The following is a 6,649-nucleotide window of genomic DNA, read 5'->3' on the forward strand; positions in this document are numbered from 1 at the left end:
TGAAGGGGTCTGCAACCCTATAGGTGGAACAACGATATAAATTAACCAGTACCCCCAGAGCTCGTGTCTCTAGCTGCATACGTAGCAGAAGATGGCCTAGTTGGCCATCATTGGGAAGAGAGGCCCCTTGGTCTTGCAAACTTTATATGCCCCAGTACAGGGGAACACCAGGGCCAAGAAGTGCGAGTGGGTTGGTAGGGGAACAGGGCGGGAGGTGGGGTATAGGGGACTTGCAGGATAGCATTTGAAATGTAAATGAAGAAAATATCTAATAAAAATTGACAAAAAAAAAACAGAATGTAGAATGTAGACCCCTTCCCCCATCAACATGGAGACCTCAGGAGCCTGTGATGACTATTAACTAGGCTCTGTTATTTTAATTGACATTTAGATTATATTTAGATTCAATTGACATTTAGATTAATGGTCATTTAGGTTATAATTTATCCTTCTCAGATCTCTAATCACATAGATGGTGGTCTTAGTTAGGGTTTCCATTGCTGTAAAGAGACATTAATAGGTAGTTGTGTGGTCAAATTATACATTCATCCAATAACTTTTGCTAACAACTTAATAAAACAAGAACCTTTCTTTCATTTTTATTTATTAATCATTTTATTTGTTTACATTTCAAATGTTATTCCCCTTCCCAGTCTCCCCTCCATGAACCCCCTACCCTATCCCTTTCTCCTTTGCCTCTAAGAGGATGATCCCCCACCCTCCCACCCAATCCTGCCTCACCACTCTAGCATCCCCCTTCTCTGGGGCATCAAGCCTCCAGGACCAAGTGCCTCCTCTCCCACTGATGCCAAATAAGGCAAATGTAGTGGGAGCAGTGGACTAGCCCATGTATACACTTTGGTTGGTGATTTAGTCCCTGGAAGCTCTAATGGGTCCAATTAGTTGATATTGCTGTTCTTCCCATGGGGTTGCAATCCCCTTCAGCTCCTTCAGTCCTTCCCCTAACTCTTCCACTGGGGTCCCTGAGCTCAGTCCAATAGTTGGTTGTTGAGTATCTGCATCTGTCTTAGTCAGGTGCTGGCAGAGCCTCTCAGAAGACAGCCATACCAGGCTCCTGTCTACAAGCATTTCTTGGCATCAGCAATAGTGTCAGGGTTTGTTGTCTGTGGATGGAATGGATCACACAGTGGTGCTGTCTCTGGATGGCCTTTCCTTCAGCCTTTGCTCCATTTTTGTCCCTGCATTTCCTTTAGACAGGAACAGTTCTGGATTAAAATATTTAGATAGGCTACCTCCACTGGGAGCCGTGTCTATTTATTGGAGATTGTCTCTTCAGATTCTATCTCCCTGCTGTTGGGTATTTCGGCTGATGCCATCTCCGTTGGGTCCTAAGAGCCTTTCTCATCCATGGACTCTGTGACTTTCTAGTGGTTCCCCAAGTTCCCCAATACCCACTTCTACTTATTTCTATTCATTCTCCTGGCCCTCTGGATTTCTCTCTTGTCTCTTACCATACATAGTCCTGCCTCTCCCCCTTTTTTCTTCACCTCCCCTCCCCCACTCAGGTCCCTCCCTCTCTCTGCACCTTCTTGTTAAACTTCATATGATCTGTGAGTTCTATCGTGGGTATTCTGAGCTTTTTGGGTAATATCCACTTATCAATGAGTGCATACCATGTATGTCCTTTGGACTCTGGGTTCACTCAGGATGATATTTTCTAGTTCTATCCATTTTTCTACATGCTTCATGAAGTCTTCATTTTTAATAGCTGGGTAGTACTCCATTGTGTAAATGAACCACATTTTCTGTATCCATTCTTCTGACATGGGACATCTGGGTTGTTCCTAGCTTCTGACTATCATAATTAAAGCTGCGATGGACACAGCGGGGCATGTACACTTGTTATATGTTGGAGCATCTTTTGCACATATGACACCAGGAGTGATATAGATAGGTCCTCAGGTACAGCTATGTCCAATTTTCTGAGGAATCACCAGATTGATTTCCAAAGTCGTACCAGCTTGCAATCCCACCAGCAATGGAGGAGTGTTCCTCTTTCTCCACATCCTCACCAGCATCTGCTGTCACCTGAGTTTTTATCTTAGCCATTCTGATTAGTGTAAGGTGGAATCTCAGGGGTCGTTTTGATTTGCGTTTTCCTGATTACTAAGCATGTTGAACATTTCTTTACATGTTTCTCAGCCATTTGAGATTCCACAGATTAAAAATGCTTAGCTCTGTACCCCATTTTTAATAATTTGGTTCTCTCAAGAAGTCTAACTTCTTGAGTTCTTTGTATATATTGAATATCAGCCCTCTATCAGATGTAAGGTTGGTAAAGATCTTTTCCCAATCTGTTGGTTGCCATTTTGTCCTATTGACAGTGTTCTTTGCCTTACAGAAGCTTTTAGAATTTATGAGGTCCCATTTGTCAATTGTCAATCTTAGAGCCTGAGCCATTGGTGTTCTGTTCAGGAAAATTTCCCCTATACCAATGTTATCGAGACTCTTTCACACTTTTCTGCTATTCGATTCAGTGTATCTGGTTTTATGTGCAGGTCCTAGATCCACTTGGACTTGAGCTTGGTACAAGGAGTTAAAATGGATTAATTTGCATTCTTCTACAAGCAGACCACCAGTTGAACTTTTTCAAAAATGCTGTCTTTTTTCCACTGGATGATTTTGACTTCTTTGTGAAAGATCATGTGACCATAGGTGTGTGTGTTTATTTCTGGATCTTCAATTTCCTTGATCTACCTGTCTGTCTCTGTTCCAGTACCATGTGGTTTTAATCATTATTGCTCTGTAGCACAGCTTGAGGTCAGGGATGGTGATTCCGCAAGAAGTTCTTTTATTGTTGAGCACTGTTTGCTCCATCCTGGGTTTTTTGTTATTCCAAATGCATTTGAGAATTGCTCTTTTTTTTTTTTTTTTTTTTTTTAAGGAAAACACTCTGCAGTCTGGGTCCTTTATTTCTTTTTGTACATTAGGCCATGAATTCATAGGGAATGGACTCCAGCAGATCTGGCTCTTTTCCGTTAGTCCTCACAAAGTGTGCTTCTCTGGGTGGCGCAGGCTGGCGCTTCAGCTGAACCCAGGTGCCCTTCTCTTTGGCTTCCTTCTTCTTCTGATCGTTCTCCTTCACCCGCTTCAGGAAACTGTCTCTGCTCTTCGAGTGCTTGATGTGCTCAATCCACACATTGATCCTCTTGGCCAGAATTGTGCCCTTAACTTGCTTGTTTACAATGATGCCTACGGCGAGCTGGGTGACATTGTAGACTCTTCCGGTTTTGCCATGGTAGCACTTATGGGGCATTCCTTTTTTAACAGTGCCCATTCCCTTGGTGTCTACAATATCACCCTTCTTGTAGATTCACATGTATGTGGCCAAAGGAACAACGCCATGTTTCCTAAAAGGCCTGGAGAACATGTACCGGGTGCCTCGCCGCTTTCACTTTGTGTTTGTCATGTTGGCGAGTTACTGGAAGATGGCTGCCACGGCCGAGAGAATTGCTCTTTCTATCTCTGTAAAGAATTGATTTGGAATTTTGATGGGGATTGTATTGAATATGTAGATTGGTTTTGGTAAAAATGGCCTTTTTTACTATGTTAATTCTACCAATCCATGAGCATGGGAGATCTTTTCATCTTCTGAGGTCTTCTTCAATTTATTTCTTCAGAGACTTGAAGTTATTGTCATACAGATCTTTCACTTTGATTAGAGTTACACCAAATATTTTATATTTTTATATTTTTGTGACTATTTTTTTCTCAGTTTATTCTTTGTGTTGAGAAAGGCTACTTGTTTATTTGAGTTAACTTTATATCCAGCCACTTGGCTTAAGTTGTTTATCAGGCAGGTGTAGTAGTTCTCTGGTAGTATTTTTGGGGTAGCTTATTTGTACTATCATATCATCTGCAAATGGTGATACTTTGGCTTCTTTCTTTCCAATTTGTATGTATCCCCTTGTTCTCCTTTTGTTGTCCAATTGCTCTAGCTAGAACTTCAAGTACTATATTGAATAAATAAGGAGGGAGTGGGCAGCCTTGTCTGGTCCTTGATTTTAGTAGGATTGCTTCTAGTTTCTCTCCATTTAATTTGATATTGGCCATTTGTTTGCTGTATATTGCTTTTATTATGTTTAGGTATGGGCCTTGAATTCCTGATCTTTCTTTAACATGAAAGGGTGATGTATTTTGTCAAAGGCTTTTTCAGCATCTAATAAGATCATGTGATTTTTTTTCTTTGAATTTGTTTATATAGTGGATTAGGTTAATGGATTTCCATATATTGAACGATCCCTGCATCCTTGGGATGAAGTCTACTTGATCACGGTGAATGATCGTGTTGATGTGTTCTTGGATTTGGTTTGCAAGAATTTCATTGAGTATTTTGCAGCAATGTTAGTAAGAAAATTTGGTCTGACATTCTTTTACTTTGTTAAGTCTTTGTGTGGATTAGTTATCAGCATAACTGTGTTTTCATATAATGAATTAGGTAATATCCCTACTGTTTCTATTTTGTGAAATGGAAGTACTTCTATTTTGAGAAGTATTGGTATTAGGTCTTCTTTGATAGTCTGGTTAAACTCTGCACTAAAATCATCTTGCTCAGAGCTGTTTTTGGTGGGGAGGTTTTTAGTGACTACTTCTATTTCCATAGGGAATGTTTAGATAGTTTACCTAATCTTGACTTAACTTTGGTAGGTGGTATCTGTCTAGAAAAGCATCCATTTCATCTAGTTTTCTTGAGTATAGGCCTTTGTAGTAAGTTCTGAGGATGTTTTGAATTTCCTCAGTTTCTGTTGGTGTGTCACCCTTTTCATTTCTGATTTTGTTAATTTGGATACTGTCTCTGTGCCTTTTAGTTCATTTGGCTAAGCGTTTATAGATCTTGTTGATTTTCTCAAAGAACTAGCTCTTAGTTTTGTTGCTTCTTTGTATTATTGACTTAGTTTCTAATTGTTTGGTTTCAGCTCTAAGTTTGAGTATTTCCTGAATTCTATGTGGCTTCAGTGTGTTTGCTTCTTTTTTGTTCTAGCGCTCTCTGATGTGCTGTTAAGTTGCTAGTACAGATAGAATCTCTCCAGTCTCTTATGAAGGTACTCAGTGCTATGAACTTTCCTCTTAGCACTGCTTTTATTGTGTCCTAGAAGTTTGAATATGCTATTCCTTCATTTACATTAAATTCTGGAAAGTCTTTAATGGATTTCTTTCTTTCTTCCCTGACCAGGTTATCATTGAGTAGAGTTGTTCAGCTTCCATGAGTATGTGGGTTTTCTGTTGCTTTTGTTGTTGTTGAAGACCAGCCTTAGTCCATAATGATCCGATAATCACCACAACGTTTTACTAAATGAATATAATTTACAATGACTGTTTTCAACAACAAGTACTATGTATCTGATAAATTATTTTTTAAAAAAAGGTTGAAAGTCCATTAAAGTTCGAAAACTATAAAAACTTAAATCCTAAGGATGTCAAATATGATTTAACATATATAAATATGAGGAATGTTTCATGTCTCTTTCCCTTAATCTGTTTTTATTTCCCTGAAATTTTTCAGGTTATAGGTTTGATGGAGCAATGAATGATTTTTACTCAATCAAAAGCTCATGATTTTAAGTTTTCATTGGTTATCTTCTAAATATAACTTAAAAATGGTTTTCCTCAGGCTAAAACATTCCTGTCCAATCTACACACCTTCCTCTCTGAACAAAAGAAAAACATGTTTCCATGACTTCTTCACATAAAACCATAGTTTTTGTATGTTGGCAACTCCACTTAATGGGTTTGAATAACACACTTTTTGCTGTTTCATGAGCCCACTGATTATATTCTCTCCTCTTCTTTGTGACACACGATAATAGACACTACACACCACTTTACTATGAGAGTAGTTTGCTGTCTTGAGAATGGATAATTACTTCCCAGTTCTCCTGTATATACCTATTCTTCACATGAAATTTACGTCATATTCTCATTCATAATTTCTCTGATTTTCCTGTGTATATTTTTTCTCCAATTTATTATGTACTGTGCAGCTACAGTGGAGTTGTGTTAATTGGTGACTATCTGCATATGGACTTATGTTTCCATGTATTTTAAGGAAGTATTTTTCTTGGTGCAGCCATATTGTTGATGGTGCTTTTCTGTCCAAGCTTTGAATGTCATTCCATGCTTTCCTGGCTTTGGTATCATTAACCAGACACCTGGTAGAGTTCTGTTGCTTTCAGGGGCCTTTTCGTATTTTTGATGTTGTGCTTTAATAGCATTCATTATATTTTGCTTTTCCTTTTTGACTCCTTTATATGAAAGGGCAGGAAGCCAGCTACACATCCTTACTGAAAGACAAACTCAAAGAAGACAAACAGCAGGAAATGCCTGATTCTCCAGGAAATAAGTCCCAGGTCAGTAGTCATGTCCACTATTTTTCCGGAAATATTATGTTTTTAAGACAATGAAAGCATTTAATTTTCTGCTTCTGAAAATTCTTTCACTTGATTATATATTGAAAAAAGTTCAAATAAACAACAAAAGAAATTCACATACTGAAATTAACCACCCTAGAGACTATACAACTTTTTTTTTTTTTTTTTTTTTTTTTGGTTTTTCAAGACAGGGTTTCTCTGTATAGCCCTGGCTGTCCTGGAACTCACTTTGTAGACCAGGCTGGCCTCGAACTCAGAAA

The 6,649-nt window shown here is 38.7% G+C and overlaps 1 pseudogene; it reads right to left on the reverse strand.

The window, feature by feature from the left end:
• Positions 1-2,947: 2,947 nt before the first annotated feature.
• LOC110338430 lies at positions 2,948-3,430 on the reverse strand (annotated as a pseudogene).
• Between the last annotated feature and the right edge of the window lie 3,219 nt (positions 3,431-6,649).

Source organism: Mus pahari, chromosome 21 (assembly GCF_900095145.1).
Source record: "Mus pahari chromosome 21, PAHARI_EIJ_v1.1, whole genome shotgun sequence".
NCBI classification, from domain to species: Eukaryota; Metazoa; Chordata; class Mammalia; order Rodentia; family Muridae; genus Mus; species Mus pahari.